The sequence below is a fragment of the Salminus brasiliensis genome, chromosome 4 (assembly GCF_030463535.1).
Source record: "Salminus brasiliensis chromosome 4, fSalBra1.hap2, whole genome shotgun sequence".
Taxonomy (NCBI): Eukaryota; Metazoa; Chordata; class Actinopteri; order Characiformes; family Bryconidae; genus Salminus; species Salminus brasiliensis.
The window spans coordinates 32,049,790-32,072,663 of NC_132881.1; the positions used below are offsets into that span (position 1 = coordinate 32,049,790).

The window sequence follows — 22,874 nt, forward strand, 5'->3', positions numbered from 1 at the left end:
ATTCATAAATGGATGAATCATCAAATTCCCTGAAATGTGCTCATCAGCTGTTGGAAAAGACACTGCTCCTACGTTGTAGAATGCCTTTCACCTTTACTTTACACTTTACGTGAATATTAGCAAGACACAATGGTGCCTTAACTGTAGCAATGTAATCATCATCATCATCATCATCATATCACTGTTACTGGTTTTAGCTCCCAGGAGTACACAAAGACCAACGTTAATCAGAACCGTACACGGAACACACAGGCCCATCCAACTCTCGCAGTGTGCAGAAAGCCCATCTCTGCAGTCTGTTCTCAGCCGGGCCTTGGTGCAGCATGCTGTCTTTGATCAGATAATGATTGCCTGGGTGTTCATTTGCTGAATAAAACATCCACTGCATTTCAAGGATCAATTATGCAGCTCAAAAGTTCATGTCTGCTACCGACAATGAGACTAAGCAGCACACAGAGCCCTTGTGCGAGGGGGGGGAAAAAGCCAAGGAGTGTGAGGCAGAGGACAGTGTGTGTGTGTGTGTGTGTATGTGTGTAAGGGCTCAAGCCTGCGTCAGCACTCTGATGTTATGATAGTGACATGCGGGTATTACTCCTGGCACTGTGCTCTCCTGCCCAGTTGCAGATTTGCAGAGCAGAGTGCGGCCTCCGGATCCTCAGCTGGTGTGACACCTGAAGCTGCGCGAGTGTAAAGTAACCAGTGTCTCCAGTATGAAGCTGAACGCTGAGTCAAGTTCAGGAAATAAGGCAGTTCCTGTTTAGCACAGCGACTACAGGCCAGAGGGAGCAGGCTCATGCTAACACAGCAGGCTATTACTACTTAACCTAGATAAGTGGTGGAAGACCTTACAATGCCTAAAGCAGCACTTAATTACAGCTAAGGTTGTAAGGGCTAAATAAATCTCACCATTCACTACAAGCTGGTATACAGGCTACAATCTGGTATGCAGCTACATTTCGTTTCCCTGATGCAAAAACTTTCCTTTTTTGAGCATTTTTTACTTTTTTGGCATAACGTCAATCGGGCAGTAGTTCTTTACTTTAAAAAGTTCATGCAATAGAAATGCTCCAACATTGACTTCCACTGAAAGTTAGGTATTCCTCCTGCTGTAAAATGACTGTTTGTTGCGAGAAAGCGACATTATCCGACATTTGAAAAATTATTACAGCAGGAAACAACTCATTTCTATGTAAAGATGTGGCAGAGTAAAGGCGTTCTGAGCCGAGAATGAAGTCTCGCCATGTGTGTCTGTTGTTCTCGGCTCTTTGTTTTCATAGCCAGTCCGTCCGTGCATGCATGTTAGTCCGGCCATGTGGAAACGTTGGCCCTCCCCAAGTTTTGTTTGGCCCTCCCCAAGAGACAAGACAGTGACCGCCCACGCAGTATTGGTCATGCAAGATGGCAGAGTGCAGTACAAAGCATTCAGGTGAAAGCGCCTGTCCGAGTATTCCTCCATCCAAAAAAAAACCCCCAACAACACATTACTAGAGGCCTTGATATTAGAGGCCTTTTTAGCTGAAGAATATATTGATGGTCAATGCACCGTTCGAAAGCCTGGAAGCTTGGAGCTTGGATGGCCGCAATGCTAACCGCCGGGCTCGTCAGACTTGGCGCAGGATGAGATAGCCAGCCGCGACGCCACAAGACACAGCGGCCAGGCCATGCAGAGTGGAGCAGGTTAGCTGCGACGCTACCAGGCACAGCAGCCGGCACAGACGCAGACGTCACAGACACAATGAATAACAAAACCGTTACCTAACTGCGCCGTTGTGCTCTTCTGTGTTAAGCAGGGTTCGCGACACCATGCTAAGAACGCGAATGGGAAAAGGGAGGCGTGGCTGAGGGGAAGGGCATGGCCGCGTACAAAGCATTTGGTTTGGTCCGAGTGGCAGAACGGATCATACACAAGAACCTTTAAGTAAGAAATCAAATTTCCTTTAAGTAGCCAATCAGAGGAGCCATGTTTAGTGTTTGATGTTTCAAACTGGTGCTGTAAGGTAGCAGGACATGAAAGCTTACACCTTAGCAGTTAGCACTGTGCAAACTGAGTAATCCCACACTTCCTTCAAACTGCATCTACCTGAGATTACAGTTATGTAATCTCAAACTGACTTGTTAATGTGGTTTCCCACAGCGTTCGACTCACTACCATCTTTAAGACATCCTGAAGTCTGAATCGCTGTCTGTACTTCTGTCCATTTCCCACTGAACACCAATGCTGAAGCTGGTTAGGGACCTCCAAAACGCATTACTGTGTTGCACAACCAGGGCGACCATGTGTCTGGTCTTGTTTCTGCGTTAATGGTTTTAGCATCGGAGAGAAGCTAGCATGCCACTCGTGGTCTGGCTGCGTCTGTGTCTGGCTGTTCAGACATGTCTGAATAGCTGAGACAGTGCGCGGCTGCCGGCCTCAGGTCACAGCCCGCAGCTCTCCATGATGTTTTATGCAGCGGCTTGAGCCGAGCATTACCCAAACATGCTCCCAACACAGCCTTCCCGCCTTCGATCAAAATTCATACCCTCTTCATTATGATTTAATGCGCTGCACAAGATTCTCTAAATGAATCCTACACAAATAACACGGCCATTAGGTCATTTAATATCCTGAGTCTAAACGTGTGGGGCCCCTGGGATTCTGCTCCTGTCTAGACATATGGAAGCACTCACGCACGCACGCACGCACACACACACTCACTTGAACACACACACATACACACACACAATCAAAGCTATCCACGCAGTGCGCAAGAGTCCCCCAGGAGCAGCAAAAGCGACAAGACCTGCCAAAAGACACCAGGAGCAGCGAAATAATCAGCGGCCATGGACGCAGCGCATTTATCAAGCCAAACAGAACATCCGCGCATGCCCCGCTGCCCGCTCCCTGTTACCCAGGCTCATCTCCCCTGGCAACATTTCCTTGGTTACAGAGTGGGGTCTCAAGCAGTTAAGAGAAGGCAAAACAAAAGGATTTGCTGACGGACATATTGTGTGAGGCTGGGGCCCCTGGACCGGCCCTCCTCCAGCCCGCCTGCCTCACAAGTGTGACCTCTGAACCCGGCCAGGGGCCCAGAGCACACAGCCCCCAGCACAAGCTGAAACTTAAACTCCTGTGTTGCCATTCCATTCAGCCAAAGGGCGACAACTGGCCAGAGACCCCCTCTTCCAGAAACGCAAACTGACCCTGCCCTAACAGCTCTCCTCACCAGTGGTCCGCAAGTACGTACACGTGGGCATTCTGGAGCTAGTGACATTTGTTTGTCAAAGTCTGCAGAATCTGGTGAAAATCATTTATTGATTTCTATGTTTCTGTCATGAATAAATAAAGGCTTTAGCTATATTAAGTTTTCATTTTTGGTTTTTCAGCGGTTTAAAGTCTAATAAAGACGGGTTTTGCTGCTGTTTGTGGACTCAATGTAAATGTGTAAACTCAATTTTCAATTCTTTAATTATTTCTTTAAAAATAATAATAATAGGAATAGTAATAATAAGAATAATTCAGGACCCAAAACTGTGGCCAAGACCAGGCGAAGTCCCATAATGTATGGGGACTTGATCAATATTAGATCTTTCTGAGTAGAAATAACATTCAGTGTTGGCATTAGATAAACATTCATCATGGTGGCTCATAAAAAAACCAGCCGTGAACGTTTATATGTCTGAAAAACCCTGGCAAGAACTCACAGCAGACCACTCCAAACATTCGAGCACAATGTTAGATAAACCCAACAGATGATAGGACGCTATAGATAATACCAACTGATGACAAAAAAAAGCTGTTTGCTCGCTAGACGGGGAGGTCAAGGCTGCAGTCGCTGCAAAAATATCGTACAGACCATGGCTCCACGCGAAGCTGATAGCTGACCCCTGAGGAGCAGGAAGCAGAATGTGTGTGAGCGCCGAGACTCTGCACTGAAGCAGCTAGCGCTCCCTTTTGTACACAGCCTGGTAAACACTCACAAGCCAAAACACACACACACGCGGCCCCAGCCGCACGGCACTTTGGCGGCAAACGGTAATGCGAGCAAATCAGGAAAAAGGTACAGCGATGCACAGAAGCAAAAAGCTCTTCTCTTTTCACACCTCCATAATAAGCTGTCTGATGCTTTGTTAGAAGATGAGCAGATTTAAGAGGACGGAGAGGGCTGGGGTGGGGGGGTTGGGGGGCGGGTGGTGGTTGAGGGGAGCGTGGGGGAGGAGTGACAGTCGAGCATGTTCGCGGCGCAGAGCTACATTAGGAGACACGACGTCCCGGTTTGGTGTGCGTTGCTCGTGATGGCAAAATGCCGCGTGTCAGCTTCACCGGCTGAGCGCGAGGGGAACAAAGGCTCAGTGAAGGAGGCTGTAATGATCTGAGAGACCTGCACAATGTCTGCAGAAATTCCCCCCGACGCAGACGCCAGCCACCCAGAGCAGGCCCCAGAGCACGGGCCTAGACCCAGTAATCTGTCTCGCACTCAGACAGAGAGAGGGAGAGACGGAGCTGGCTGAAGGTCTGTTGGGTGCTAATGCTATATTACATGACATACAACCTCCTTCTTTCCGAGAATTAAGCAATTAACCCCATCCTACCAAATGTCTCCTCTTCAAAGATCTTTCACGATGTCCTCTTTAACTTGTTAAAATCTTCCCCCAGAGTAGCTGAGCCACACGGATATCCACTTACCGCACAGAGAGATCTATCAGTGGGTGGAAATGACAGACTTCACTACATTAGAAAGTACTATGCTGCTTTTATTGTTGGGTGCGCTGCCGTTATTTTCCTCAATCTGAACGGAATCAGATCAGTTAGATCACGCTCTTTAAATTGCAAATATATGTGACAAAAGCATCGACTCATCATGTTACTAACAGAGAAGAGTACATTTCAAATCCTAAATTGTCTGTTATGTTTTTTTTTTTTGACTCAGTATTAAAGGGTTAAGCAGCAGTAAAGTGTGTTTGTGTAGGTATAATTAAATATTACCGGCATCCAAACAGAAGAAAGCAGCACCCCGACAACCTCATCCAGAAAAAGTGAGAGAACGGCCGGTAATTAAAAATCGTACGAGGATGTCTCTCATTACCTCACAGCGCGACACTTCGCGAACAAATGGGAACATCCACAAGACGTTCTTGGCACAATCGGCAGCATCCACAGCGCAGCGTTGGGGGGAGAGGAGGTTTAGCCAGGCGAAGCTGTGGATGGGCCTGCAACACCAGCAGCGTAGCATTTCATGCCTTGTTTGGTGCTGCCACAGTTGGCGTGCCAAGTGGAGGCTTTTAAGTAACAGGCTACTCAATGTGGTGGCAACACATTAGAGGCTTAAGCACATGGTGGGGAGACAAATAGCGGCTCAGACGGTACACCTCATCCAGACTGCGTGGACAGACTAAACTCGAAGTAAATAAGTTCATTAGGGCAGGCAGAGAAGGCCAGACTGACTGGAGGGATCGCACAGAATTGGTGTTTAGCTCTTACTGGGGAGGCTGTAATCCTTCAGAGCAAAATCATCTCCGCTCACGACCTGGCCGGCCTACTTCACATGATTATTTGTCTCTAGGGGAGATGACACCCTCCTGACATCGAGTTCTGATCTGATATCTGTACTTTGAAATTTTCAGTACTTTCAGTTATCAGATATGATATTAATGATATTAAGGTTAGTGAAACCAATCCAGCTCAGAATAAGACATGCTTGGCCGCCAATTACTTAAATTATCCCGGTAAAATCCCAGAGGCTAAGTGTAGAGTATACAATTCTGAATACTTCAGCTTTGTGTTTCAAAGCCCAGCATGTACTTTTTCCTCAGCTCTCAATACACTACACACTACAATACAATTTTTACCCCTATGTTCTCTTGTCAGCTTCACCCTATTAACAGATGGTTTGACCACTGCATCCAGGATTTGCTGAAATGTTTTGAAATCCATTTCTCGCACTACCCATGCAATGCTTCTAACGCCACTGGCGTCAACACGGCCTCAAAAGCAAGACAGATCACTTGACGTGGAGACACGGCACTTGTTTATTTCTTCTCAAATATTTCTCAATGACAAAAAACCACACACAAAATGTGTCATTTGGCCAAGGGTATCTAATAATTTGCATACAACTGTAGTACTAAATAATGACAGTGGGACCCTTGTTGGAGCTATACAGAAAAATGTTGAAAATAAATAAATAAATACATACAAAAATCTCAGGAAGAAAAAGGAACCCCTACAAAAGATTCAGAGAGTTTTTTTTAAAGAGTGCATCATTACTCAGGTTGAAACATTGGTACTGCAGATATCCCACATGACTCCTGGGCTGTTTTCATTTTCCACTTTAAAATAGTTTTGCACACATTTTAATGGCTTGTTACCTTCTGAAAACATGCCTTGCTGCTGTAAGATGTGGATAATGTCCGCAAAGACACTTTGAATATGACTGAGCCTAACCCTTTAATCTGGGGCCTAAGAGACAGCTATTTCTGCTCTTTAATTAACACGTTTCCTTTAATTTTGCCCCACAAATGATCAATTTAAACAGGCTTACATACAAACAGGAATATAATTCACACTTCTTTAATATTTATTAAGCGCTAAGTGATCTGAATTGCTCTGAATGTGCTTGTGCATACGCTCAAACTACTGCAGTGCACCCAACAACAAAAGCAGCATCATGCTTTTTTTATAGAGACAGAAAACATGCTGATTCATTTTACTATTGCCAACATGGGCAAGCACAGATTGCCAAAGTCTGAGATTGTACTACTAGCGAGAAGTGAGGTATGACAGGGTTAATATATCCATTACCGAACCATTAAAATAAGGCTGGATCAGCGTTGATAATTATCTTTCAGATCAGATCAAGACGCCCCTAATCTGCACCGTACTGAACTGAGAGCGAAGAGAGAACAGAGCGCGGGATGCAGGTAAAGAGCTTGTAGTAATGAGAGAAAGGGAGGCGCAGTCTGTGGCCGCCGGAGTAATTAAACTCCCACACGGCTTCTTGAGGGGTGGTGGAGGTGAGCTCTCCTGAGGATGCCGCCCATTTTGTGTGGGCTGCTGGGAGCTGCTGGGAGCTGTAGCACGCTGCGCTGCGCTGGACCTGAGGGACGCTAACAGATGAGGCCCTGTCATTGAAAAGGAGCCCCTGCCTTGTGGGAATCAGCTTTAAGCACTGAAAACTAATCTATAAAGGAAGATAGGGCCATCACAGAGCCTGCCACACACACACGCGCACACACACACGCGCACACACACGCTGCCGCTGCATGCAAATGAAAAGCAAATGCAAACACACTTGAATGCTCACCCTGTGTCATGTTCACACAGTCACACCCACTACCTGCTCTCAGTTCCTTACCGTTCACACATGCATGCAAGCACACTGTGTTTGCTAAAGGCTCACTGAAACAAACACCCTGTCCATAGGTCTCTGCAGAACAGTTTCCTTTATTAGCACTATTGTACACCATTTTCTCTATATAGAAGAGAACATGTGGTGGGTCATATGCATCTTGCCCTTTCCAGCTGTCTGTGTGTCTATGTATATGCGGCGGAAAATAGGCTCCACTACATTCGCAGGAGTTTTCTAGGGTGCAGCTGTACCCCAATAATTAAAAACTATGTGTGGAATTTAGATTAATCTAACGCGTGTGACATATATCGCCACTGTCCAAAAAAACATATGTCCAAAAATGTTCCTAACTTTGAATGGATGTTAATCAAACACTTTAACCAATTTCAATTATAAGGACTTTGCATGACTTTTCAAGTACCAAAAAACAAAAAATTCCAGGACCAAAAATGTTTGATCCAAGGTAGTAGCTGAAATACTGTCCAGGCTAGCTAGTTAACAACATTATGCACGTTCATAATACCACAGACAAAACATATGAAAAAATATGCTACTGTTAAAGTTTCTACTGTAAAAGTGACTTTTAAGTACTTTTCAATTTCGCTATTTTTCAAGGACTATTCAGTACTGGATTTCAGGATGAAATAAGTGTTTATTACAGGTAATTCAGAGCATTTCTATTGGTCTATTCATCCAGAATTATTTACACAAAGTACAGAGCAGCTATACGGTTCAAACGATGGGGAAACCTAAAAACTAAAACAATCGAGATGCATGTTTTTATTGGACAGTAGTCATATACATTAGAACCATTATAATTTGTTAAATTGGTAGTATAGTAATATAAACCAAATATAGCAAAGTCAAATATCACATTATATTTTCACTGTCTTGACAATTGCAGTATAATATCCGAAAAAGTAAGCTTGCTACAAAAAAAACATAAGAATATGTGGCGTACACAGGTTTTTTTTTAGGTCTATTTATTGTGACACATTCACAGTAAGCAGATGGCACTTCTAATTATAATAAATAATATAATAAATAATAAAACCTTTCATTTTTTATTAGCATCAAACCATTTCTGTTGGCCTAAACATAACAAGTAGCTGGTCATTTAAAATGTTACAACAAAACTTTAATATAAAAAATAACAATAATAATTCTTCAAAGGCTCTTGGTAAAGGCAACAATTCAACGTAGAACCAGGACAACCCAAAGGACCATCTGAATGCTTACATGCCTGATACAATGCAACATTTTTGTTCACCAAGGAACAAACAGTGAAAATGTACCTTCAAAAGGGACGACCTAATCCTTAAGATACCCTAACAGTACAATACATTTATTTTACTAACTTTAAAACAACCAGCTAACTGAAGATGTACCCTCAATTGACCACCCTAACGACAAGCAGGGCACCTATAGGTTTTAGTATAGTCACGAGTCCAACAACAGTACCACATCACTGTAAGTACACCTTAGCTGGCACACCTTAAAGAATGTGCTCCCTTTTATTTCAGCGAACGCAACGGAGGCCTCTTTCAACGGATTTGGCCTAACAGGAGCGTCCATAAGCCCATATCTGGAAGCTGATACAGCACCAGTGATCGCAGATCATTTTTCATGTACAAATCTGCTTTGGCCAGGACATGCAGGCAGGCGGCGGAACAGCAGCAGGCAGGGCAAACATGACTGCATCCTGGGGAGGAAGGGAGGGAGGGGGTTACTATCCACCACTACCCCTCCCCTTGTCCAGGGCCCCGCCTTGGGCCTTCCTTCCCAGTTGCTTGGCCAGCTGAGCAATCAGGTCAGCCGGCTCTTCCTGCGTCGCCCCTGGTCAATTGTTCCCCCTCCACGCCTCGTGTGCGGCCCACAGCTGTGGTGAAATGATGTCATACGTGCTCCTGCGGCAGGCGGAGTGTGTCACGGCACAAACACAGAGCAGAGGTTGAGGTGACTCCGCTGGGAGACAATGAGCCGGGTTCGGTTACGCCAAAATTTCTGATGAGCTCGGCACTTCGTACAGGAAACGAAAAATACTTACTGTTTTTACAACTGCTCTGACGGGCGCCTGACATGTCTCCTGCTGTAGTTTCTGCATCAGGTGCTGCTTGCAGCTGCGGGATATAAAGAGCTACCGCTGGTTCGGCTCTTTTATTTTTTTTTTCCACCCCCTTTGTTTAGAAGGATGAGACAAATATTATTGCGCCAATCAATATGCTCTCTCCGAGGACGAGTTATTGGGCTGGTGCATGTATTAGCGGCGGCGGGGCCATTGCACAGCCATTATATTCACTGAATCACTTCTCTAAAAGATAATCCAGGCATTAGGAATGCTTGGAAGCGTATAAACAAGCAGGCGCGCAGCTATTTGTAGTCTGTTTCATCGAACAACTAAAGACACAAAGAGTGAAGCGATGTAATGCAATATCTATAAAGCCTCTGCCACAGAGTTAAGAGAACTCCAATTCCAATAATGCAACTCTAACAGCAGAAAATGTAAGACAGCTCCCCCGCCACCTGAGGTGATTACCATGCTCCTCACCCAACTGATTCCAAATGAATAATTCACTGCGTCGGAACATGAGAGGCTTCCTAAAACACAAAAGAAAATAGTTTGAACATATAACACTGACTGAGGGCTTCCAGCGCAAGCGTAGTCCCCCATGCCCCTCAGCCTGAGAGGAAGGGGGTTGTGCTCTCGGTGAGAGGCGGAGGGTCTCCCGGTGCACGGCCCGAATGAATGGAGCGTGGGTGCTTTTTTGACATGGGAGTGTAGAGCGTATAAACAAGCAGGTGATTTGATTAAGTGTGTAATCGAGTGAGAACCAAAGCCCACACTAGCCACCACTAGCTCACTCCAGCACTCGCAACGCATTCACACAGACCAGCTCACAGGGCCTGCTAATGAGGGCCTTCACACATATCAAGCTCACAGTGCAGAATACACTCCTAACACACTCGTACATGGGCAGCTTTCAATCTATCCAACATGTGAAGAGCCAAATATACATATATATCAACTGTGAAAGAAGGCGTATGAAAGTAATTACCTATGTGAATGGTTCGTAAAATATGAAGAGATCTCCAAGCCATAATGAATGGTAATACATAGCTGCAGTATGAGTATGTCTTTACTCAAGCGGACGAAGTAAAAAATAATAATAATAATAATAAAAAATCAAGGTTACTGATTAAATAGGTATGTGGACTTACTGGCCTACTGGAGGTGTTTAATAAAATGAATAAAATATCAAATGTGCAGCATCGTGTAATTTCTCTTTACAACAGAAATCATCCATTCAAGTGCAGTATGGCCTAATCGAGGAGAGCAGAGCAGGAGATGTGGTTGAAGCTGAAGCTCATTAAACTAGTAATGCTCACATTAGGATTTCCACAGCCTCCACAGTCAGACAAGTAGTTTATACATGTTTAAAAAAAATAGCACAGCTGCTATTCTCTCTTAGAGCAGATTCCCAACACAAAATATAGACAGTAACACTGAACAACTGTAGCATCACTACAAGGTAAATTGTGGCTCTTCAAAAAAACAACCATAGCAACCCATATTCCTTTTGCTAAACACTACCGGATGTCCACAGTCCCACTAACTGTGAAGCATGGTGGAGGCAGTGAGATGGTGTGAAGCTGAGTTTCTGCCTCACAACCTTAGATACTGACAGACCATTCCACAGCAAAATATCATGGAGTTTGTCCAACTCCAAAGAAATTAGATCCACATGAAAAAAACTTCACTCACACAATCATACCACATACCATTTCAATCAATAACCTTCCAACATAAATTGTGCACTGTAATGTGTGTGGTTCTTGTTAAATATGTACATATAAACAGGTATTGGTCTATTGACCAATTTGCATAGATTAAAAAAAATAATAATCAAAATAATGTCTGCAATTAACTTTTTAAGTGAAAATGGCTGGAAATGTCAGGTCAAAGATTCTACAGCAATTGCACTGTGACAATTTACAGTTTTTTGCTGATTTTAACAAATAACACACATTTACAAGAAAATCTATGTATAAACGGACCGGCGCTCTACATACAAACCATATGTATTGTTATTTATCACATTTTGTTTCATATTAGAACAAGAAAAAATATCCAACTGACTGGACACCACTGAACTGCCACTGGTCATTTTCTCCATTGGTCCATTTCCTGTTCTGAAGGAATGTTTTCTTGTTTTGAGAGTGTTTGCTTACTGCCATTTAAATGATTGTTTAATTGTTACCAGTATAAAGTGCTGATAAGAAAACCAAATTTGGCAATACTGCCACGGGAAGAACTCTGTTAATGAAAAGCTCTGAATTCCTGTGCACTTTTATCCTTAAAAACATGCTTGAGCAATTTGTAGAAGTATCTTTAAAGTGAAATATCGATGGGAACAAAGTCGCCGTTTTCACATTCATCCGATGTCTAGATTAAGGTATTAAAGAAATGCAGAATACACTTACTTCTATCAGTGCTCCAGCTGGCACTGTATGCTGCTCTTTCAATGACTTTCTTTACCAGCTTTGAAATAGGTTTCTGCACTTCCTTTTGACAGACGTTACAGAATCTTGTGTCACATGTCCTTGACGCACAGTTGCACAGAGCTAGAGCTAAAAAGCCCCTGGCCAGCATTAATCATAAATGTATCCTCTTCTATTTTGAGTAGAACTCCATGGCAATCACCTTGATATTACTAAGGAATATAAAAAAAGTGCAGTGGTTAATTAGTGTTAACAGGGGCATATATTGCTGTCTACCAGCAGGGAATGTAGATAATGCAGTAGCATTCAATAGTGTGATGCCAATTTGTAGGCCAAAAAAAAAAGAAGTTAAGACTAGGTGTAAAATGTACTTTTTCCAATTTATGATGCCACGATTTGATATTTTGAACAACATTTCAATGAAGAAAAATAATAACTACATCTAGCTGTACGGCGCATGAAGAGCTAGAGTGAGATATTGACTAGTAATGGCTGTTTGTAAACATTGGTGATCAAACAATGCCATTTTCCATGCGATTTCACATTGTTACACCAGTCTATGGTCATGGATTTCACTGATAACAATAATACCATTGGTTTTGAACTTTATTTCCCAGGTCTTGGCTTTTATGTCGTTACACGATATTTCTTTTATCTTTAAAACAAAATTTGATCAAAATATAAGATGTCTGTGCAGAATAGGGTGCTTGTTAACCATTATTGTAATACTGGCCTTTGCAGCCCTGATATTACAGAAGGCTACAATGTGCTAATGAGCCCTCTAACAAATCACAAACCGTTGCACTGTATGCTGTGAGCATCCTCACCAGTTTCAGATGTTGCAAATGAGTATCTGTGGGTGTTTTAACCAATCAAAGCTTTCATAAAGTCAAACAAATGTTAATAAATCCAGTCAAAATAATGTAGGTCAAATCTGTTACCCACACCAAGGGTTCACCAATGCGCGTTCATTAAATTACAAAGCATATCACAAATCACAGCATGCTGTAATATGCTGGCAACTTGACAGGAGAAGGGCCTTTTTTACCTTCTTAACTTTCAAGGGAAGTCAAAGTAAAAAAAAAAAACAAGTTGAGGGAATTTCTATTGGTCCATTAATCCTGAAACTTTGAGACAAGGTAAGAAAACAACTCCCAGATTCACATTATGACAAAAAGTCATACAAAAAACTGCACAAATGAAAGGTCTGCAAGGAATGCAAGGTTTTGGGGCACAGCAGCAATATGTTACAACATGGTGTTTTGTCTATATTGCGCAGTCTTTAGGTCACACTACACAGAAAAGCTCTCCTGAGCTCCTGAGTGGTGCAACTGTCTGAAAGCAAGCTTCAAGAGAGCGTCATCATTAGCCAATGTGGTCACTGTCGTAAAACTGACACGACAAGAGTTAGCTTTGAACAACGGTAGCTTTTAAACAAGCTCACTTATGGTGTGTTAGCAGGAGTTCAAAAAGATGGGCCGGCTGACTTCACATGTCTTGGAGGAAGCACATGCTAGCCGTCACCCTCCCAGCTTGTTCGCATCCTGGGACAGGAGGACATGTGGCTAGTGAGTGGGAATTTGCTTCGAATAAATTACATATAGACAAATAAAGACAACTGGGTTCATCTCCAAAGAAAAATGCACCCTGTACATATCTGCTCGCGTTCATGCCTTTAGAGACACGGCCCTAGCGTGTCAATGGAGTGGCTCCAGTGATTTACACCTGCAGAGCCTGTGCCTACATGTGATGCCCCAACGGAAGAGGATGAGATCATGTCTCGGCCTGCTCTGAAGTCACTGATATTCACAGGAGCGGCTCCACGGCAGCTGCGCTTCATGAAAACACCTCCGAGATGCACTGCAGACCCATTTCTCTTCATAAACGGTTAGTTTAGGAAGTTGCTTGTGACGATTACACGCAAACATGCCGCTAAGTGCTGAGAGCGGACTGTGTGTCAGTCACACAGGCCAGAGGGTAATCAGAGTGATCCTTGCTACAGGCAGGTCTGTGGTGCGGTGTAGGTCAACCACAGTGGAAAGGTAATTGAAGAAACCTCTAACACGGCAGCGAACGTTATGATTCATCACAAACAAGCTCGGCCAGATCAATTTGCTCCATGGTTACCTGTGTGCCTGTGCACTAACAGATCCAGTGCCTCCCTCCCACTCTGATCTGTTTTTGCCACTAATGCCATTTGTCTCTGCTCCCCAGCCTCAATCCCCTTTTGAATGCTGGACTCAAGTGCTCATTTGTCTGCATGAGCAAGGTTAAAAGTACACAGGCAGGGCTTGTGGCTGGAGCACTGCCACACACACACACACACACACACACGCTGAGCACACCGGCAAATTCATACATGTTATTTATGATCCATATAGCCATTGATCACGCTCACTTAGCACAGGCTGAAGCTCATAAGGTGAGCATTCAAAGGGAATGAATTCCCAAGGGAAAAGGCCTTAACAGTAAGAGCCACTTGGTTACGAGTACCACGACAGACTTCATCAGGCCTATTCCTCAGAGTCTTATGAGCATATTACCCCGCGTGCTACAGAAGATGCCGGACGATGATGTTTACATGGGATGAAAAAAATAAAACGTGGAAAATCTGGAACTTTCAGAAACTGTTGCTATTTGTGGATCTGGAGAAAGTGTGCTAGTACAGGATTTTTTGTATGTTTGATATGTGCTCTCGGAAAAAGAGGGGAGGAAAAAAAATAATCCTCTTAAATTCTGTTCCCATAATCTGATTTGCTGTGGTTGTTGGTTTTGTTCAGTGATGCCACTCATGGGCCGTCCGTGGTGACTTTACACCAGTGTTTCCTCTTCCTGAGGTCAGTATGGTCTGTCAGCAAAACAAATCCCAACTCACGAATGAGGCTTAGAATAAAAAATTATGATGATTATTAAAACAACTTTCCATGGCAACCCTGAGCACGGGGTCCAGATCAATGACCGACTTAAATCGTTAAACAGGAGACTGCAGGCAAGTGTGATCCAGTGTTGCTGTGCTTCAGTATGTCTGTGTTAGGTTAAGAGCCTAAGAGCACAGGAATAAAGATACAGGGAGTGACTGATTGTAACGGGGTTGTTAGTGCATACAGTGTTGGTTGACCAACATGCATCTCATCAGCCGCAACCACATCGCACAGATGGCATGCTGTTTTCTCCAAACCTCCCATTGGTTTGGTTTCATTCAGTTTTTGACTGCGGCCCTCCGTCCCAGGCTGGCCTCTGATGGCTGAGGGTTAAAGCTATTTAAAGGAGACCCTAGAGCCCCCAGCAAACCCACCAACCACACCAGCACTGTACAACGGCAGCTCCCAGACAGCTGAAGAATGGCTCCATTATTCATAGACATACACTTACACACACACACACACTGAGGTACAGGCACTACTGACCTGCTCCTTGTGTAACCCATTTCCCAACCACTGCCTACTGGAAATTCCCCTACTTTTGTGGACGCCAGAGTTGAACAGAAAGCACTGCGGAATTACAAGAATTCTTCACTGATAATACATACTGCCACATGCAAGAGATTAATTTTCATTAATGCTTAAAAATCTAATTAATATCTCATGCCTTTGAGGACCACACACACTGCATCTGCGCTAAGACATACGTAAGTGAACGGAGCACTTAACAAAGCATGGATGAATTTAATCATGCTTTATCCCCCAATCATTCCTTCTTTTGTGAGGAGCAGGCTACATATGATTACTGGGCTAATTGGTTTATAATCTTTAGAAATCTTCTGCTTTGACAAAATAATCGCACACTGCAGTATGTATGGGCAGCGGGAAAGGTTGTTCATTAAGGTTCATTGAATAAAAATTAGTGTGGAAAAAATCAATTAATGTCTGATGAAATTCAGGTATTTGCCAACAAAGGTAGCAGCAGCTTTAGCATGGCATTATAAGACAAACAGGGGGTAGAGAGGAAGTGTTTAACACCAGAAAGGCCTTTAATGGTCATTTTGATGGTAATTTGTTAGTTGTGTTGGTTTGTTAGTTATGTTTACTTATAGAATAAAAGAATAAACAAACAAAGGCATTTCTAATGTTCAGAGATGTTGTGAATAATAAATACATATCAAAAAGACATTTATTAACCGATTAACTGATGCAGATATCTTGCACATCGTCCGGCTGATGCTACTAGGCTCCTCGCCAGTCAAATCCTTTACTAGCTCCCACACACTGTTGTCACTGTGTCATCTCTCACAACTAGCTTCAGTTGAGTTTTGCTTCCAGTGTCTATTTACTTAGTAGTTTTCTCTCGGCCGTGATCAGCAGCTGCGCTAGCCTGGCATAATGTAGTAGCTACTGCAGTCTACTGCAGTGATTTCAGCTTGTGCATCCTTTGCTTTCATGGGATTCCCGTGAAGTTCTGTTCTACAATATAGCTTCTCCCTGAAATCTTGTCACTGGTGCCTTTAGACAATATCAGCTGTCTGTCGGAGTCTGAGGCTCCTTCACCTCCCCAAGGCTCTGAAACCTAATTTCTCTCTTTTGTGATGATCCTGTCTGATCTTGATCTTATTTAGCTTGTTCTGATCATGTTGTTTTTACTCTGATGTCGCTGGGAAATCAGTCCGTTTTTGCCTCAGCTATATTCCGAAGGAAACCAGTCGCAGCCTCATTGCCAAGGTAACAACAGATGCACTGGGAAAGCGGGAAAGTCAAGAAAGCTGAGCTATGAAATAACTGCATTTTGAGAGTTAAACATGCCTGAAGCCCCTGCTCCTCACAATCAAACATCATATAAACTCCACCTTTACCTTTTTCACGTGTTCACAATCAAGTTTTCACAACGCACCACCACCCAGTCTCCTCTCTTTAGCGCAGTCATAGCTAGACTTATGACAGCTTCTATGACAAAGATGAAGCCATTTTAACTCCAGACCAAAGTTATCCCATCTTCTCCTATGGTCTACCCCCACATTATCGTAAGCTGATGGCATGGTCTGAACGTGCAAAATGACCGCTATTGGCCTTTCTAGGTAGAAATACTCAGAATATATTTTCCCCTTGAAATACTATAATATGCGGCATGTCAGACCAAAATATGCACCAACACAGTAACAGTCAGACATCGGTGGACCTAAGATCAAAAATTCAAAACCAGTCAAAATGATGGCCTCGGTGTGAATGTACTCGAGAGGAACAGCAAATCTCAATCCTGAGAACACATAGCTGAGGAGACCACAGGGTACAACATTCGTTCAGTGTGTCTGGCTTTAAGAGCAGTGTAAATTATACCTGACCATTAAATACAGCTCACTCATCTGCAGCCTCTAATCCTAGAACAGCTGAGGAAAAAAAGAGCTCAGTTTGTCCCTTTTGCGACGGCCAGTGTCTCCGAAAGAGCAAACTGTGCGTGCATGTGTGTTTATGAAACATCAGGAAATACCAAGCCAGGCATTCCAGCTCGTCAGCACCTCTGTCTCTCATGTGACTGGAGACACACAGCCCAGATTGTGCACAAGTTTGCTCATGGAGCATGATAAGAAAATGTGGTAAAGTGAGAGTGAGAGAGAAAGAGTGGAGGCCAGGAGTTTGTGTGTGTGTGTGTGTGTGTGTGTGTGTATGTGTGTGAGGGATAATCTGATATGCATGACTTGAGGTTTTTCCCAGCTTCTCCCTTTCTTTTCTCTGGCAGAAATCGCAGGTTGCATCCATAATTTACAGGACGCTTCTCTCTCCTGGCAATCTTGACTTCTGCAGCTCCACCGGCCCGCCCTCATTAGCATAATGCAGATGCCACCAAAAAACGTTCACCTTCGAGCTGTTCCCAGTCTCATCAGTGTACAAGGCTGTGGCACGAATGTGGTTCACATGCCTAAAGAGGCTGGCGCTAAAACACAGAACACGCTATACGATGTGCTGTCGATGCAACACTGAGGGCTTTCTTTCTCTTTTTAAAGCAAAATCTCTCATCTCGGTAATTGGGCCTGCCAATAGTGATCACGTCGCAAAACTGACACGGGTTCTGTGAGGAAGAACAACAAAGCAGCAGAGCGATTTGAGGGAGCCCGCTGCTAATTATGACTCATGTCGTACAGTGTGTTCTGCTGCTTGCTCAAAAACAATAAATAAATTTGCCATTTGCCGGCACTCAGGAAACACGATAGCCTTCCACAATAGAATTTAGGCTTTGCTGCTTTTTTGTTTATTTGTTTTTTAACCCCGATTAGACCCTTTCAGAGAGTTCAGCAAACCGCTGTGCCACGCAGAGAGCGTGTGTGATTGTAAATCTGTGATTGGGGTGAGAGTCATTAGGAGAAATGAGCAGTGAAGGATCATCAATCAAGCACCTTACCAGAGGATGCAGTAGGTTTCTTTGTTTAGTGTTTAGCAAATCCACTCCTATATCCTCATCAATCATAGAGGTGGTCTGGAATGGAGAACACAAACACAGGGCCTGAATGCCTCAGCCAAACCGGACAGCACTGCAATAATCAAACATCAGGTCTGTAGTCTGAAGTTTAACCTGATTAAAGAAAATAACGCCCCGCAACTGCACAAATACACCAGCCAGCTTAAAAGAGCATCACACCACATAATGGCCCTGATCAGAGCCAGGGTGCTTTACTCCTTAAACAGCCTATGGCCTGCCGACGGGCTTAAAGTGTTATTACAAACGTCTATTACCAAAGAATAGCCTCACCAGCTTGTACAGAAGTAACTGTAGTTACTGGGTAATACACCTTAGTGTGTAATAAGCCTTGGTGTGTTAAGAGGCCAGCTAGCAACTGCTCAAATTTCACATTTTGAGACAGAAATTCACATTAGGTTATAAAAATATAAAAAATAAATTCTGAATGTTTGGAAAGTGTCATATGCATATTAAATAATGTGTTCATTCCCAGCTGAATAATAATAATAATAATAATAATAATAATAATAATATCACTGCATCAAGTGAAAGAGACAAAATAAGATTTGTCAAGTTTCTGGGAAACGAGCCAGCATTAGGCAGCAAAAACAGATTTTGTGCTATTGTTACAGTAACAAGCAGCAAACACTGATGACTTCTAACAGACAAAACAAACTAATCTAATTAAAAACTACAGGCAGCTGACGTCTCTCCAGTGCTGTCTGTATTTATGTCCTTTTCATCAGAACATGGCCACAGCAGCTACAGCAGGCCCGCAGAAAGCCGACTCGTGCAATGAGATATCAAAATCTAAAAATCGAACCTAAAAGACCTATTAGCACTCCAACATGCCACTGACATTTGTTATGTGGTATGCAAACACACTAATCAATCTCAACTCATGGCTGATGGCTGTTCAGTCATTGCAACAAATCGTGGGCTTTCACACTCTTGACAAAAGGTACATAACATTCTTTTAAAATCCTGCAGCTGATTATAATGCCAGTATGGAATGAATCCTGCAGCCCTAATTCAGACTGTGTGTTGTAGAGCTGGCGTTTGACAGCAGTCTAAACACACGCTTCCACGCGGAAAGGCAGATTTAAAAGGGAAATTTTGATGTAATTAAATCTCTAAGACGTAAACAAGCTGATTCAGAGAGGTCTGATGTGAAACAAGCCATTCCAGGGTCAGGCTTATACACAGCGCTAGTGATGGGAACAGGACGGCAGAAGTGTTTACAAGTCTTCAAAAGTCTTCGAAAGTTACTACAGTAAACGGCTACAGAACCGCTGCCTGATGCCTGACACACAGATACGGTTCAGGCCTGAAACATACTGCAAAAGCTTGGGCACCGTTGGCCAGATGACATATTTTGTAGTAAACACAGCCTCTACAGCCAACCAAACAATATTTCAGGCAAGTCCTAATGTGCAGTTACTCTGTCATCATAACATCATCAACGCAGCTCATGTAAAGGTTTGGGCACCTTACAGAATCAGTACTTAGTAACATCTCTTAAAAAGCTTTCTAAGTAATGTAGAAATCACGACTTGCAAACCCTTTATCGCAGCAGATAAAGGTCATCATAGTTTTGCATGCAAGCCCCAATGCGTCATGGATCTACCCCCATGCTTCGCAGTTAGCAAAGCTTTCTTGTCATGAAGAGTAGTTCCTTTTTTTCTGCAAAGAGTTCTATTTTGATTTCAGTCCACATCAGTCCACAGCACCCTGCAATGCTCAGAGCATGTGCACAGGCCTCTTCTGTCATTTAGGTATGTACATTTTTTTAATGTTGGAAAGGACTGGGCATTAGAACTAGCTGAAAGTACTGTGTCTCATGTGTGATGTGAGGTTGTGTTGTTAACTTCTAAACAAAATAAATAAATAAGTAAATAAAAACAGAAAAAAGCATCATTTGGCCAAGTGTGCTCAAAACCTAAAAACCTCAGGAAATGTATGTATTTATTTACTGAACTGATTTCCAGATTTACATCATTTTATCATCACGGCTACATCCAAACGCTCAGATTACGTGTGTAGATTTACTGGTCATTTGGGACAGTAAACAAACAGACACTGCAAACCTGGTTCAGATCACCACCCCTGTAAAGACATTCAGCAAAAGTGGGCAAATGTATCCATTGGAACCATTCGGAATGACTTGTTTACATCTCAACGACTGAACTATGCAGAACTTCTCCTTCAAACAAATAGTATAAGCCATATCCACTACCAAATACCATGTAAAACCACCAACCCAAATGACTATTAAGATAATCATCATCATTTAGCGTAAATGTTCAGCAAATCTTTTTCGCCCTAACTGTTCCACCATGCGTTGCAATGGTTGGTAATCTAATATACGGCAAAAGCCGAGGCAGAACGCCAACCTTCCACATCAGAGGCTTGTGTTAACTCAGCACAGGGCCTGGAAAGCGTGTTTATTTCTTGAAATGTCCACTATCACCCTCCTCAGCCTCACACGGCTGTAATTACATAGAAATATTTCAAGTCAGCTTTTGGGTAAGTGAAACTGCTGATATTCTAATGGGCTATTAATGGCCTCGTTTACGGCGACTGTATTTTTAACTCGTTAATACTCCAGCAGTTTGGAAAAGTCTTCTGATGGTGCTCTTGAATTTGTACTGCAAGTCATGCTCTACCTTCCCTGAAATGCAACGTTACAACAAGTAAATAAATAAATAAATAATCCTGTATTTATTATTGCGTACACCTCCTCATTACTCCACATTTAATTACAGTCAAATCTGGTGGGCTAATGTGATCCTTTCAGACATTTCCCGGCGTTTGAGGCAAATTAAATTGGACATATTTCTTTAATTAAGTAAACGTTATTCAGCTTTCCCATCATGTACTGGAACATGTAAAGAATATAATAGTGTCCCTCGCTGGAGAACATCCACAGGTTTTATTCAGGATACTACAGCCTAAGGACTTGTCGGAAATAAGTTTTAGGCACGAGAATGATACAGTTATTCCTTAAGGAGCAGCGCTGCTCCAGATTTTGCTTGAGCTACTACTGATTTAATTGGTCCAATTAGGTTATTTAAGCAGATTTCTAGTGGCACATCCCTGTAATGTCTCTCAGCGCTTTTACGTAAGCTTGTTATAATGACAAAGTGAGCAAACGAAGCCAGTGTGAGCGAGCGCACCGTTCAGGCACGCAAGGCCTGCAGAACCTTGAGGCACAGTCCGCATGATGCAAAAACACAGAGCTATAAGACACGAAGAAGAAAAGCAGGATGTGGACTGATGATAAAAGGGGGAAAAACAGACAGCGGGAGAAAAAAGGCACACACTGCTGAGGCTTGATTATCCACACTTTCACACTCACCGAACACAAACTGAGAGACATCTAAGACGGACCTCCCCCAGTTCTTGGACTGTGCGGGCGCTCAGATGGGCTTTTGGATTGGGCTGTATTGTCTGTGCTCCACACTCATTAGCTGAGTCAAGGAGGGACTTACTGGGGTGTTTAGCTCGCTGAGCTTGTGTGGCAGCTCAACAAGCTCTCCCAGCTGGAGCACCGCACTCTCATCACAGCTGCACACATACAATTAGTGCAGGTGCAGCCAAGGGGCGAGCAGGCACTATACACACACACACACACACACACACACTATATGGCTTCACAATATGGACAAAATAGCTTATTGTGATAACACAGCTTCTCATGGACACCTGAGTATGGTTTATTATATATTAAAACATATCAACATAGTATAGAGGTATGACATGGTTGAAGACTGGCTTCCATGGTTTACCTTTTGCTTAACCATCAAACACACACAGAGCACATGTCTGAGACTGATGTGAACATGCTTATTTTTATTTATTTTTTTTGACTGCATTCAGTGATAGGGGCGTTAGTGAGGCCAGGATGTTGGATGACCACCACTCCACCTCACCTCAACTCATACCAAAAGTACTGGATGAAGCACCATCAATCCAGACAGCACAGTCCCACTGCTCCACAGCTCAATACTGGGGGCTTTATACCCCTCTAGCCCATGCTCGGCATTAGACACGGTGTCAATAGGTTTATGTTTATCTGCTCCAGAGAGTCGCTCTGGCGCTCATAGCACGATTACTAAGTACCACAGTAGAGTAAATATAAACTGTACTCCCGGGGGGGGCAAGACCAGAAAATGATGGCATAACACTGCTTTAAGTACAGATGTTATCCACTCTACACACAGAAAGGCATACTGTGACATATTCTAATGTTATTTATCTCAATGACCATCAGTGCTGATGTGTGGGTTTAATGGATATATCAGGAATATGATTAGGGCTGGGCGATAATAATTAGGGCTACACGATATTTATCACGATACATGTGATCACAGGCAAAATACATCACATGTATTAACCGCAGTAGTGACAGACCTTTTCGCCCTTATTCAACATCTGCTGCACTTCAGCTAATTTTAATGAAACTTGCAGTTGATGAGTTGATCAGTGTTCTTTAAGCCTCGACATGCTTAGCAAAGCATACTGTGTATCACCATAACATAATTTATATACGATAAAATATCGGCCATATTGCCCAGCTCTCAATTATATATGATCATTTTTTCCAGTTCTGGCTCTGTGAAACAAAAGGCCTCCTATAAATAGGGTCGGAGTGTTTAACGCCGT

At 43.2% G+C, this 22,874-nt stretch overlaps 1 protein-coding gene across 9 annotated transcripts in view; it reads right to left on the reverse strand.

Annotated features, from left to right (window-relative positions):
* The window catches only part of zmiz1a (zinc finger, MIZ-type containing 1a), a 145,419-nt gene that overhangs the window by 77,220 nt on the left and 45,325 nt on the right, over nucleotides 1-22,874 (reverse strand). The window contains exon 3 of one of the 9 annotated variants that reach the window (XM_072678045.1): nucleotides 18,153-18,227. The exons of the other annotated variants lie outside the window; for them this stretch is intronic. The gene's annotated coding sequence lies outside the window, so the exon portion shown is untranslated. The remainder of the gene's footprint in view (nucleotides 1-18,152; nucleotides 18,228-22,874) is intronic. 9 annotated transcript variants of the gene reach the window in all.